Source organism: Saccoglossus kowalevskii, chromosome 17 (genome assembly GCF_978046115.1).
Source record: "Saccoglossus kowalevskii chromosome 17, keSacKowa6.1, whole genome shotgun sequence".
NCBI lineage: Eukaryota > Metazoa > Hemichordata > Enteropneusta > Harrimaniidae > Saccoglossus > Saccoglossus kowalevskii.
The window spans coordinates 26,097,793-26,113,614 of NC_140657.1; positions in this window are offsets into that span (position 1 = coordinate 26,097,793).

Genomic DNA, 15,822 nt, shown 5'->3' on the forward strand with positions numbered 1-15,822 from the left:
GTAACAGTACCAAATTTAAATGTACTATAGTTTTGTTAAAAGTTAAATATAGTGCATAATATGGAGATCCCGTCATTTCTTTTTTTCACCATGTTTCTTTTTTATTATTTATGTACAGCCTTGCTAAACCTTGCTAAGCATTCAAGAGAGAGAATGTTTGCACCTGTTATCTATATTTTAAAATTGTTTTTTGCGTATGTTCCACTATTTATAATTCTACAAAATTTCAACAGTTTATAGCCAAGACTATTTGGATAGTAAAAAGCAAAAAAACAAAAATTTCATTCCCAAGTGCCCACGAACCTGCATCTTTACCTTAAACTAGCAGTTTTCAAGAAGAATTTGAAAATATTAGTTAGTATGTTCAATTAAAACAAACGAATCTTAAAAATATAAAGAAATTGGATTTAAAGTTTTCAAGTAGACAAACAGGAATAACAATCTTCATAATAGGCACAAAACTGAGGGATTAAATCAAAGCAATTACACTAGCGCTTTAACGAAAAAAAAGTTAATTACAGAGGCTTGTCGACGTATCCATGATTTGCAACACATGTTTTTTTTTAAATATGATTAATTACAAATAAAAAAGCTTAATTATAAGTAATTGCAAGAGGTAGGAAATTGATCTGGTCATCTGAATACTTTTAATATCAAGGATTTGGTCCGATTTAAAGCTCTTGTACGTTTTTATTTTGACCTTTGCTGATATACTCTAGTTGACAATGTTAGAATGAAATATGTGTGATATTGTCAATTAAGTTTACACATTAAAAAAGACAGTTGACGACCAATATTGATAATTCGCCATTTTTGTGTGAAAACAGTTTAATTGCTTGAAACTTTGATCTCCACTGATTCACTTAAAAGGTATTTTCCTATCTGGATAGAGACAATAATGACTCACCAAATTACAAGGAATGTAATTGTAGCGCATACTTCATATAAGCGGATTTTAAAATGTTTATCTCAACATAATGAACATACTATTGTGAACACTATGTTGTGTTCGGGAACTGTGACTCGCCTGGCTGATAACACTTACACGTAGAGATACCGGTTTCGACCCAAAGGAATATACATTAGTTCATTACAAATAGCCTCGCCTCGCTGCCCACTTTTCTCTCCTTCCGTCTCTTAAAAATATTAGAAACACATGTTTTGCGCAAGCGTAGAACTCCAGATGAAAAAAATGGCTGACCACACATGTATTGCTGCAGAGGTGAGGTTCGAGGTAGATTTATGCGTGTTTCGATGAATTTCGTAATTGTTACCGACAAACAATCGTTGTTTCTTTGCATACTTTGCATATTGTCTTGTTTGTAGCTGTTGTCTTGTTGCGTAACTTTGCGTTCGATGGCCGACTGGTTATTTAGTTTCTCGGACTTGAAACTTGAAGATTACACCCGTAGGATGCGTACCTTGACAGAACTTGCTGTTAGTGTTAGTTTGTTGACACATGTTAACCCGAAGATTTCAGAACGCACTCGCATTTATCTGTTTCATGTGTTTTTGTAATGTCATTCTTGTCATTTCGTGATGCCATTCAAGTCGGCCAATTTTCGTGTGAGTTACAGCATTTTTAGTATCTCCTACTTTGGTCTACGATATCTATGTCTATGAATACATAGTGAACACATTTATAGCAGTATTTGTCATTATTTTGATTTTTCGCAGAATTTATGATTTTTTGTCTATGAAGGTCAAATGTCGGTGTTGGCATCGACAGTGTTGTGTGGACGTTTCGTAGTTTTTTGTGGACATTGCGTTTAAAAACGTTGTATACTCACGCAATTAACGAATTGAAGGCATTTAATATTCATCAGGAAGCTGCATATGTTTTGTCGCAATTGTAGAGCTTATTTAAAGATAGACAGTACTGATAAAACATTGTTTTATGTCATTATTTGAAGCTTGGAAGGCAGAGCACTTCCTGTTGCCCAGTCACTTTAACCCTTAGAACAGCTTACTTGAACAAACACAACATTTAGCATACCTTAAACCAAAAGGGTATTTTCATAGAGATTTAAAAGGGAAAAATTAGGTTCCGCCACTAAACCCTGGTTTGTTTGATTACAAGCTACATTAGATAAAACATAAACAAACTCAAGGTCACCTCCCCACTTAGTTTTTGATATTTTTTATTCAATATACACAAGTCGCAAATTACTAGTATTTTGTATTGCTGCATCTAACAATAGCTAGTGTTTACCAGTACTGTCAATCTTTAACCAAGAAAAAAAAGAAAATAAATTAGGATTAAACTAATACTACTCCCTGTCACAATCCTTCTATCCTCATTTCCAGACCAGGGATAGAGGGACTACGTCCCTGTGTACATCTCGCATTACCCAGTATCTTGCATTATTTGATAAAATAATAAACATCCCCTTATGCTAGTCACATCATTTTATTTGATTAAATAGTTAAGCCCCCAAACAAACGCATCTGACCAATGCTCATCTGTTCTATAGTAGTCAGTTACTATTCAATTCCTGTTATTGTCTTATTAAAAATCTGGTAATACACTGCTCGAGTGGTACTACTTATACATGACTGTGACCTATGCTATTTTTTTACTATTTAATTTCAAGGTCTGTAAGAAGTTTGGTGTCGGTCCCACACAGTTGAAAGAAGAACAACAATTGGCTATAAAGTATCTTTTAGGTAAAAATGATGTACTTGCAATTCTCCCAACTGGATATGGGAAATGTTTTCAATGTTATAAGTACCAACTGATGGAGCAATCATGATTGTATGACATTTGGTGTCCCTGATAAAAGGCCATGTATGTAACCAATAAAATGATTTTAGTAGAATTCTACTTTACTTCTCCCTCAAAAAAAATAATTCAATTTATTAATAATGTTTGTATTGTAGTTAATGAAGTTTGTATCAAATGATGAAAACAAATTAATGTTAATGTGCTCCTTTCTTTTCTTTAGATATCTTTCATCAGAAATTGTGGTTTGTCAGCAGCAACAATAACAGAAATAAATCTTGATGCTGACCTGCCAAAATATATTTTTGGTCGCCAAAGGCTTACCTAAAGAATATACAAAATATTTAAATATTAAAGGGAAGACATGATTATTTTATTAGTGGTTGATGAAGTTCATACAGTTCCAAAGTGGTAAGTATATCGCTCATTAACAGCACATTGTACCACAGCGTTTTAGAATTTGTTGTTTAAAACCATAACCATCGAATATGAGATCAAAGCATAGGCATCATCAAATATGCTACAAATTAAAGCGGGAGCATTGTCACCTGTGCACATGCAGGAATTGAGGCTCAACACGTTAAAAATTGTGAAGGCTCATGGGTAGATGCTTATTTGTAAACAATGACACGCTATGGCCATCTGCCATGCGCAGGTGATGACTCTCCACTTTTAACTACACGTATAAATGATTTTCCCGAAACTGCCCAATTTGTGACAGTGATGGTAAAAATTATTTAAATAATGCTTTACAAAAATTTGTTCACACTCCTTCCAAGTTCAAATCCTCAAGCCCTAACACAGAGGAAAAATGAATTATTCATAAAATAAGTTACACATGTTGAGTATCTTCATTTTTGCTCTTTACAGGGGAAAGCCGACTATTGCTCAAAGTAACAAAGGCAGGCGCAAAAAGCAGGAATGTGCACTCAGAGAGTATTTTTCCCATTTGGGAGAACTATGATCCTATTTTCCTGAAGTGCAAGTACTGGCATTGACAGCAACAGCATCCAAATTGTTACAGTCACAGATCAAGGACAGTCTCTCCATTTCAGACTGTAAAAATATAAATGTGTGTCCCAATAAGGCTAATGTCAGATACGGTGTTTTGAAAATTGTACTTGATATCCCCTCAACTTTTTACTGTATGGTTGATAAGTTGAGAGAGGAAACTGACCAGTTTCCACGTACACTTGTCTACTGTCCATCACTTGATTATACATCTAGATTATATGATTACTTTAAATGGGAATATATCCTGCCTCAATTTCTTACATTGGAATGTACCACAGCGAAACTGATTCTGTGATATAAGAGTCTCACTTAAAAGAAATTATGAAAGTGTCTCATTCAGAGTTGCATATTATTTTTTGTACAACAGCTCTTAGAATGGGTATTAATTGATATGAGAAATTTTCATCATGTTATTCATTATGGTACTTCATTTGATTTAGAATCGTATGTACAGGAATCAGGGAGAGTTGGGAGAGATGACAAACCACCTCATTCTGTTATTTTGTATCATACTTAAGAAACACAAATGTATGCAGACGAGTGAAACTTTATGAAGATTTTGCTTCAAGTCTGGAAATAAATCAATTGAAAGACAAAGTATTATATCACAGTTGTGATATTTGTGCACCTAAGTGTTCATTTGGACATTGCAAAGATGAGAGTAGTTATATTGAAAGACAGTCTTATTCATTACTTTGCTGATACAGATAGTGATAGCAGTGACAGTGTATAGTCTGATGCAATAATTGAGAATAGCTCATCAAGCACTGGTACAGAGGACTGAATGTTCCATTGATAATAGCATGGTGATAGCAGCGTAAAGTTGGTATAATCAGATTGGCATTGTATTTGTATTTTATTTGTTATCCAACAGATTCAAACACATATCTCAGAATATGTGAAAATTCTTATTTTGGGGATATTTTAATCTAATGTTGATACGATGCCAAGTAGATTTTGGCAAACTTCAATAATAAATAACTAATTAAATTTGTAAAACCTTTTTTCACCCATTTTTCCTCAGTATGAGTTAGACTACCAGTGTCATATTTTTGTTAAAGTTGCACAGAAATTGTAGTTAAAAGCTCTATCTTGCATATGAAATATTACCTGTAGTACCAAATTTTCTTTATTAGATCTGGTTCCATGTTGGGAAAACATGTACAGAAACATCAGTTACAGTTTTTTAATAAATTATTAACAATTGCCAATGTGTCTTAATTGCTGTGAAAACAGTTTTATATTTTGTTCCCTATACACATTTAGAACTATAAAACCATGTACTTAGGGTGATCCCTGTAGACAATACAACTGAATTTTATTTTTTGACCAAAAAATTGATTCTAACAGGCTAAAAACAATCATATCAGTTTTGCTGGGCACAGCCAACCATTTTTCAATCCAATAATTTCATCTGTATTCCGGATCTTCTTTCTGGTGTATCCACTAGCAAGATTTCCAGCTTTATTAAAAAACTCATCTTTTAAAATCGATATAGTAGCTAACAAACAGAAACAATCTGAAACTAGAAGAAACAAAATTAATAATTAGTTCACTTGTATTTACAGCTCCTATTAACGTCACGATAACTTATTCAATATGGCGACAAACACGGGGATTTTGCTGTAGTTTCCCCTTTTCCGCGGTTTGGTCGTGAAATCGACCAATTTATAACCATCGTCCTCAAAATAATTGATGAAAATGTTTCAGAACCCATCGACAGTACAAAATTGAGGCGAAAATAATGAAAAACGGCTGTTACGGCTCGACCTGAATTCCGGTCGGTAAAAGGTACCTCCATGAATAGGGTAACTCGCATGGGATGGAACTGTATCTCTCTGGTTTCGCGTTAACACCACGACGAACGAAACACCCGACAGCGAAACCAAGCGAGCTACAGAACTGCAGCTAACCTCCGACGCAAAATAACAAGCGTGATTGCTTGAGATCCATCATTGAATAAATACTAACAAAATTGCTTCAATTTTCACAATATCATATCATACACACACTGTCAGTTGACTAAAGTTGTCTCTCGTTTTTTTTACCAAGAAACGAATCTATAAATACATAATATACTTACCAATAACAACTCCGAAATCTTCACGCTGACGAAAAACAAAATAGCGACCATAACAAAAACAATTGCACTCGCGTAATCTTGCACATGTTACAATGAATTTGATTGGCTGCTGTTTTTCTCGTAAATTGTGAGACCGGGACGAGAGTTCCTATGCTGGTTGTCTAGATCCAGGTGGCTTTCACAAACAATAATTGCAGAAAAATAATTGTAACATCAAAAAATAATTAAAATAACTAATAATTATAGTAAATAATTAAAATAAATAATAATTATAGTAATTATATAAAAAAATAAGCCAACAAGGATCTTATTTTAATCACAGATTGCGTACTGAGTGAAGATAAAAAAGAATTTACAGTTACCATTGAATATCGTGTATATTGTTTTCAGTACTACTAGTTCCATACGATAAAGATGAATAGCACCAATGATATAATAACAATTAGTATATTATCTATATATAATGTTCACAGTTTTCAATTTATATAAGTTGATTGGGACACGAAGGTTAGCAACTGTTAACCCCTTAAACCGTTTCTAATTGATGAATATAGCCCAAATGATATAGATATATAGAAAAAGTTGTCATATTGTCTGTCAAAAATTGAGAAATATATAATCCCGTGAATCGTAGTATATTCAATTTTATTCGAGACTTGAGACAATAACCTTGCAGTCATTGGCGATCCAGGTTTTAACGCGTCTCGTTCATACAGAAGGCTCCTATAGAATAAAGAGTACAACGATTAGTAAACACACCATTTACTTTGAACACTACCTCCAAGCTATAAAAAATACTTTGCATGATCTTTAAACGTTTTTGCTTAGCGTAGAGGATCACGTGCGTGCATGATCGACGCTGCGCATCGGACGGCGCACTCTATTCGCGCTTTCGACATGAAATGCGGTATCACCCAACACACTGACGGTGTCTAATGAATAAAAGCGGTCAAAGGACAAACTGCTCTCTGATTTCGTAGCCAATATTGCCTGATTGTAAGTAGTTTCGCGGCATTGGTGTGCCATTGTACACTCGATTAGTGCGACTTTCACACCATTTTACATAGAATTGACGATTCATTCAACGCTGTGGTTTTGTACCTTGCAAGTAGTTGATATTCCATTTCCGGTGACTTCAATACGGAATGAATGAGCATCAAGTTAAACAAATCTCTCTGGGTAAAAACAGACAACGTACCTTACCATCAAATATTCAATTTTGTGTGCGACTATGGAAAATATTTAATATTAAAAATTATGCTAATTCAATAAATCATTGATAAAAGGCCTGAAACCTGAAGAAGGCCAGATACTACTACATCAGCCTCATTATGTGCACCAGTCCTTCCACTTCCCTTCAGCATTGACCCAATGTATTTCAACGCTGTCAACTCAGTATGTAACCTACCGAACATTAGTACAAACTTATTCACCCCATATTTATTTCTGGCCAGTGTCACATTATTTGTTTTGCCAATGTGTAAAATGGTGGCAACACTGTGTGTTTGATCTCACAGAAGTGGCAGCAAAGCATTGATGCTGGTCGCATTGATGAATCATATTCAAGTCTGATTTCTTCTTGGAAAAGACTGGGGGATGTTAATATGACTCTGGAGGATCAGAAACCTTTTTTATCCGATTCTTTGTAATAACACAGGGCAAAGTACAAGCTTTGTTTTAATTCTCTAAACATGGCTGCTGGAAAAATGAAATGCTTGTGCCGTGGATCTGTTTGGTGTTGTTATTGATGGGTTGCAGTCTGTGTTGTCAAGAGCAGATGACACACACCTCTGTCTTCCACATATTGGTTTACAACATTCTCACCCAGCTGTCTAGATATTTCCAACAATCTGCCATACGATATGCTGATTTCATTCTCATGTGTTCCATCTACTTGGAGTAACAGTTGTACTGTACCTGTTTCGCTGTGGCCACATCTGACTGCACAATACCATGGTCCAGATGGGACACTATGTCCACCCCATGCTCAATACTGCAAACAAAGTGCAGAAGAGTTCGGGAAATGACTTCGTTTTCAATCTCTTTCTGGAACACCTGACTGAATTTTGAGCCAACACTCTTTGCCAGATGATACCAGATGATTAACTTTCTCGTATTCATTAGCATCAGACAGAATTTACATCTTTTCTGAATGCTAAAAGAACATCTCGCCCTTCAAGCTCAGGGATCCTAAAGAGTAACTGATCCTTTAACCTAGTGAATTCCACATTTAGTTGTTGTATCTGACACATTTATAATGAGGCTAGATCAGCAAGTCTAAATATCACATGTGTTGTTTATGTACCAGCAAACTTGCTAACTTTCTTGCTATAATATAGATGACATACTCGAAATGAAAACGTTTTTCCCATTGACTACTGTAATTATCCTCTTTATCGCATTGAGATGTGATCTCTCCAAGTAGTATAAATCTGTCAAGCATTGATGGCGGTACTTCAGTTCTTGGGCAACGACAACACCAGAACTTAACTTTGCTAGAAACTGTCCATTGTTTAGGAACCTGAACACACTTTTATACATTGATTAACCCTTCCATTTACCTGCACGGTCATTTTGCATTTTAAATTTCATATTTTATATTCTTCTTCACATAAGAAGCACTGTATTTGTGTAGGCTCGGAGATCCTGCCCACGTTTCTCCTTTTGCGCCCGATGTACTGGCGTAACTGCTCTTTTCTATGATTTTGTCAGTTCTGTATTATTGAACAAACGTTGGGAGATGTTGTGATATCTTGTTTTATTTCGTATTAATGTGATTTCCATTCCCTGTCCTTCATCTTGCCGTGCTGGATTGAATGGTATCGAGATATAATTGAAAGCACCACACAATAGAAAACCTTGTGCTATTTTACTACATTCAGCATAGTCCTGTTTTCCCTTGAATGAGCTGAAAGGTGAAATCAATGTTTCATAACTTTTGTCGAACTGACAAAGGCAGCATTTACTCCAGTCAGTGTTTTGTTTTGGCATTGAGAGCAAGTCTTTGTAGTGGTGTAAGCCGGGCCGGGTTTAATCTTTTTACCACCCTTGGTCACTTCCACAAAAGTTGAGAAATGGCAGCCGTATCGGATTTATTGATGGCCAGCACTTGTTCTGAAAAAGTTCCTTACAGAAAATATTAATACCAAATGTCACCATATCAACTGAACAATTCAGACAAATAACGAAATTTAGCTGCTCCACTATCTCCAATTAATAGACAGACATTAGCCTAATACCAAGGCTGTTCACAGTCAGGCCTTCCTAGATTAAACATAGTGTATCTCTCACTAAAACAATTATTCAACTCCAGTGTATTGTTTACCTCTATTGTGTGACAATCAATATAACCATATAACGGCAACTGTTAACAAATGTTTAACCGATAGGACCCAAGGCTATTTTTAAAATACAAATGACGAGTGCAAATTCCATCTTGTACAGCTATTATAATTGTTTAACTGTGTCGTGAAAATAACTTCCCAATTGTTCGCTAAAATGTTGTGTCACGAAAATTAAGACAGCGTGTAATACAGGCGAGGGTTTTGGAAGAGTGATTCGGGAATAAATCCTCATTTCGAAGAAGTTTCAAGGCATGGTCCTGAAACCTAATATTTTATGACAGTTCTAAAGTTAGACATTATGCAGGTGCACCGCCTGTTTGATTTTATACTTTACTTTAATAGCCTTGCAACGATATGCAACGGAGGTTGTATGAGTTTGAACATTTGTAACACCATACTTCTCTAAGATACTCATATACAGTTTCGCCAATGACAGGCAGACAGACGTGTGTTTTTCAAACGACATGTTCCTAACTTATTGTTCCGTGGTCACTTGGGAAATCTACATTAACCCTTATGTTTCTGTTTATACGAAGTGATCTGTCATGTTATATTACATGTTACATTAGTGTGCCTTAAGGTTATGATCATCGTTAATTTCATGATAAAACAATGTAAACTCACCAAGTACGTTAAAAGAGATACGACACAACAACCGTGATTACTTCAAACAGGATATCAATCATCAAGTATGAGTAAGCTAGCCGGGTGTTTGTGTAAAGCACTGATTTTATAAGTTAAACATTTACACATATTTGTATAACAATGACACTTTTATCGTTACTATGTATTTAGTAAACCATACAACTGCTGCAAATACTAGTAGTGTATATAACAATGGTCCGTTGAGTCCGTTGGGACCGCTAGTTTACTTCCTGTCTACAACATGTCTAGCCTGGAACCCAGCCATCACAAGTATACTCAAGAATGGACTGGTGGATCGCTATGTAATTATTGACTCATAGTTATGTGTCCTCACTGATTGGCAGAGTCCATAAAAACAAGCATGCGTATACTGATCTTTTCTATTTAATATTCGTAGACTTTTCAAAGTTTTTCAAACATATGGGGCATCTAGTCTACAACATGTTCAATCAAAGTTTAACATTATTTATTAGGTTTGTGCTGCTATTTAAAAATTACAAACACTTGTATTAATCATACAATTATATTGAACTACAGATGGAGTGATTTCAAACAGATTTTGTCTGCTTTTTTTTAAGATAGCAACATCCGAAACAACTGCACAGGCGGCGAGTCATGCCGAACGCCAGGAGCTCTGCCGACAAACTGAATGGTGGAAACTGAAAATATGTCATTGAAAATAGCGATTGATGCATCGATTCATGATTTGTTCGTCATGAAATATAGTAGAGACTGCACAGAGGAAAGTGCATCCTATAATGGCGGGGAGTGATCACGATACGATACAATTTGACACGACGACGAACTCGTCGGTGACAGGTAATTCCGCCCTCAGACAGACAGACACACAGACTGAAGGTGAGTACGATGATTTTGAGATGAATACAAATATCAACTTTCAACAACAAATGAAATTTATGGTTTTCAAAGATTGTGTTTTCAAAATATTTACATAGATGCCAAAAATACGAGAAGCAGTGCTTGATAAAGACGGTCGGGTTAAATTACTAACAGCTCGTAGAATTTGCAGTAATTTTCACTGTGACGTTTGGCAAAATGACTTCTCAACAAAAATGTAAATACTAACTAAACTGATCGCCACATTCAAATTAAAGCCACAATGAAGAAAGATTGCCCTAAAATATCGCACAAATTTGATGTATGACATTTAGCAAAATCAGTGGTCAAAAAAGCTTTGGGATTTTGGTAGGGAGAAACCACTTTTTAAATCTTCGATGGGTACAATCGATATCCACACACCTTACGGCTTCGTGTAACGAATGCGAGAAAGTACTCAAATAGAAGTAGATATCTGTTTTGAAACACACAGCGAATGGGAATCGAGTGGGAATCGCAACCTTCATAAATGTCCACGTATCACTGAAGACTGTGGCGATGGACAAAAATATATTGGAAGCAGCGGGAAAGCTGACAGAATTCTGCCACACCGGAAACCTGAAATTATGTCATTCTTTGTTAACAAAATACTGCCCCAAGCGTCAACATTTTTCATAGCAACCAGTTTGTATTTCAAATTAAAAATTATTGTGAATTATTAGTTCGTTATGTGTGTATCAAATTGTTTTTATTTAGTTACACAATATTAACTTGGTCAGTATGTCAATCTCAGTTATTTATATTCATGCTAATTGTTTCTATGTGTATCGCTTACGGGATGGTGGCGCGAATGCATTAGATAAGGAACCTAATTCTGGGAAAGAAAACAGGCATCAGTTAAATCTGGCGAAAATTATGGGCAACTGAGATATTACATTGTCTTTCCCAAGAACAGAAAATAGTGGGGGGCTAGGCCTGTCATGGAAGTCAAATCATATTCGTACATATATAAGATTAGGCACTCAGTTCTTAAAAGGAAACAAAGCGGTACGACTGGCGGCAATATCAATTTGCCGGAATTACCTTCGAACATAGCCCCTGTTCCTAAACCAGATGCAGACGTAATTCGATTACATGCTACAAGATTTGGTGCAAAAATAGCCTAGTGAAGATTCATATCACTGGGTTACAAGACGTCCCGGACATTTCCGAGTTTCAATTCTATTCTTTTACTATTAAAAAAGATGCGATATATGCATCACAATACATCTTTTTTAGTCGCGATATTTCGTTTTATTTCGAGCGTCGCATAATTTTAGTACTTTAATGTAGGAAGTTTCTCATCATTTGCCAACCTGTAAGTTTCGACCACACACATATGTTTTATATCTTATCGAACGAGTTATATGTATTTATATATTTTTACTATAACTGATGTACTTGTATTTATTTACTCAAAAAGCACGTTACAATTATGATTTAATAATATTTATATACTAATAACAGATTTATATCGATCTCCAAAAAATTGTCCCGTGTTTGCTACGTATGAATTATTAGAAAATAAATACACCTACATAGAACAAACTATTAAACCTTGGAGTCTAGTTTTCCAAAATTCATCGCTTTTATTGTCTTTTAATTCGCCTACACTGTACACTGATCAAATTGATAAGGCTTTATCCCACATAATGTAGGCATATCAGATTTAACATCATTTTATTAATCACACTCACTACTAATCAGGTTGTCCATAGTTTTGCTACCGCGCGTCACGGTCGTATATGAACGTGTATACAATAGCGGTATGATTTAGACATCATGCTCACAAGTGACCACATTGACCAACGCCCCCTAGAGCCGAAATGACGCCAGAACGTTAGTCGTCTATTCCTCAGCTTGGCTGGTTCCCGCCTCAAGTGTCATGGCGCACCAAGCCACAAGAGACCGATATCTAGTTACGGTTCTGATTAGCGCGTCAAGTTTTCATTCTTTGTTCTATTTTCCCTGGGTTACCTGACGTCAGCGCTTGCACTCGTCGTCGTTCTATATATAAAGCATGGGTTTCTCACGCTCTCAAAAGTAGCACGTGTATAAAACGTTTTTGATATAATTTGAACAAAAATAGCAGGAATGTTAGAACCATCTCAAGTATGAAGTCTAAGCAGGGGAATGAATGGACGCAGCGTTATTACAGTATTACAAACACGTTTACGCAGAACGGAACTTGGAATGATTTCAAATTACGTCACTTGGTCACGTGACTTTGAGCCGGTATACCGACCCAGTGGAACAGTATGGCGATTACTAGTTACCTGATTGCCACTCGTCATGGGTTTGAATAAATAATTGGCTGGTCATGTGATTTCATTATATATGTGCATATGTAATGTTGCAAACAAAGTCCCTGCATCTCTAATCTCTTTCTGGAACACCTAACTGATTTTTGTCTTGTGAGCCACCATCCTTTGCCAGATGAATAACTTTCCTGTACTCTCAAGCATCAGACAGAATTTACGTCTTTTCTGAATGCTAAAAGCACATCTTGTCCTTCAAACTCAGAGATCCTAGAACGTAACAGCTCCTTTAACCTAGTGTAATTGACCTCTGGGGCTTACACACTTAGTTATTGTAACTGATACTTTCATAATGAAGCTAGATCAGTAAGTCTAAATACCACATGTGTTGTTTATGTACCAGCACACTTGCTAACTTGCTTGCTATAATATAGTTGACATGCTAAATCTGTGGCACGTACGCTTGAGACGTACGGTGTGGGGTGCATGCGATTTGGATCGTACCATTATTTGAGAGGGGATAAGCACACGCGTACATGAACTTAAAGGGGAGCAGAGGTGTGGCTTTTGACACTCTGTACATGAAATCTGAGATCTATGAATGGATTCTGTCGATAAAAATAACTTGTGTGTGCTGCGAAATGCCCTAAATATCGGGTATAAAACGGGCTGTGAAGCAGACGACAAACTTCCGCTTTTCCTGGTGTCATTTCGCCTCTAGAGGGCCAGTCAAATGACGTCATCAGTGAACAATGATAATTGAAGCCATTCATGCAAGTACGCCAATCCCATAGAAATGCTACTATGAAAGACCTTGTTAACTGACTACTTAAAAGTTGAAACATGGCGAAATGTTGTGCGCATGAATGCCATAACGATTCATGCTAAGTTTCTCGAAATCGCAAATAAAAAATCACGTTGTTGGTTGCGAGAAATCGGCGGAAGAACTAACCTGAAAGTGAAGACAGTACAGCGTTCTGGCTATAGTAAACAGTGAGTGAATAAATATTGTACGAGTTAAAACTAAATGAGAAATATGCTAATATCACTTGAACCACAGTACTCATTTTGCCCAACTTCCCAGATTTTAAACGATCGCTTAATTTCCGACCACACTGTATTTTCCGACCGGAAAACGACCACATTTTTACCGTTTTTTTTCTCTCGCTCGTATATTGAAAACGCCGACCGCTCGCCCAAACACTGGTCACCGGCACAGGAGTAGTCAAAATGTTTGGGGATATACAACAAGTGTTAACTATTATAAATTCTGAACGACTCTTCAAATCTATACCACTCTGTATCGTTCGCGAACAACATCATCTGTGTCAAATACTAGAGTCGGTACAATATTGTAAACAAATGCCATGATATCTCAGTCATATCACTATTGTATACACTACCTTTTTTATTCTTGTTTGCACAAACGTTGAATAGCCGTCAAACATTCAAATATATTTAGTTTTTAACTATCTATAATTATATGCACGCACTTTGACCCTTTGACCTAGATTTGATTGGGATATAATATTTTATTTTAAACAATATTCTGACGTTACTTACTGCCCCCAAAATGTTTCAACACAATTGCGGTATGACTGTCCGATTTACAAGTGTATTGGGTAATATATTAATAACCATTCTCACCAATCGCTAGCTTAGGAGCGAGTAGGAAACAAACAGCCGCAGGTCGCCCAGAAAGGACTGAGAAATTAAAAAGATTATATTTCCACAAAGTTAAATAAATCTAGCTGCATCAAAAGCTTGGAAACTAGTTATAATATTTTGCAAAAGACTGAGTGATCAACGACATCATTTTAGGATGCAATTGAATTTTAAGTACTTTCATTGCGTAACTTACTGCGCGCGATGCTGACATCAAGTGTGTGTTGACCGAAGTTTGACCCCCAAGTCACGTACTGAACAGGCGCGTTGTCTTAGCAATCATTTTCTTTCATGCTCCGCGCGTCGATCTTGTAAAATTGTTATTAGTTCTGACGGTGCTGTACGGAAACTTGTATATTTTGATGTCGTTTACTTAGTGCGCTGCTTTTCTAATTACGCAAATTTGTTTACAATGTTGTACTGGCTCTAAAAAATTCAACATTGTAATATATCGGTTTCATAATAATTACGCAAAGTCAGTTATTTAATATTGGATACAGGTGAAGTTTCCTCCGCGAATGATACAATGTGGTATAGATTTGAAGAGTAGTTCGGAATTTAATAATAGTTAGTACCCGTTGTATCCCCAAACTGTATCACTCAAAACCACTATTTCGATCACTACTCTGCCAATGACCAGTGTTTGGGCGACCGGTCTGTGTTTTCAATGGGTCGGTGAGAGAAAAATTACGATAAAAATGCGGTCGTTTTCCGGTCGGAAAATACAGTGTGGTCGGAAATTAAGCGATAATCGGTCGATTAAAAGCGGGAAGTTGGGTGAAATGATTACTGTAATGATATTAGCGTATAGCCGTATTTCTAATTTATTTTTTTAACTCAAACAATATTTATTTACTCACTGTTTACTATAGCTAGAGCGCTGTACGTGTTTTTATTTTCAGGTTAGTTCTTCTGCCGTTTTCTCGCAACCAACAACGTGATTTTTTATTTGGAATTTCGAGAAACTTAACATGAATCGTTATGGCATTCATGCGCACAACATTTCGCCATGTTTCAACTTTTAAGTAGTCAGTTAACAAGTTCTTTCATAGTAGCATTTCTATGGGATTGGCGTACTAGCATGAATGGCTTCAATTATCAGTGTTCACTGATGACGTCATTTGACTGGCCCTCTAGAGGCGAAATGACACCAGGAAAAGCGGAAGTTTGTCGTCTGCTTCACAGCCCGTTTTATACCCGATATTTAGGGCATTT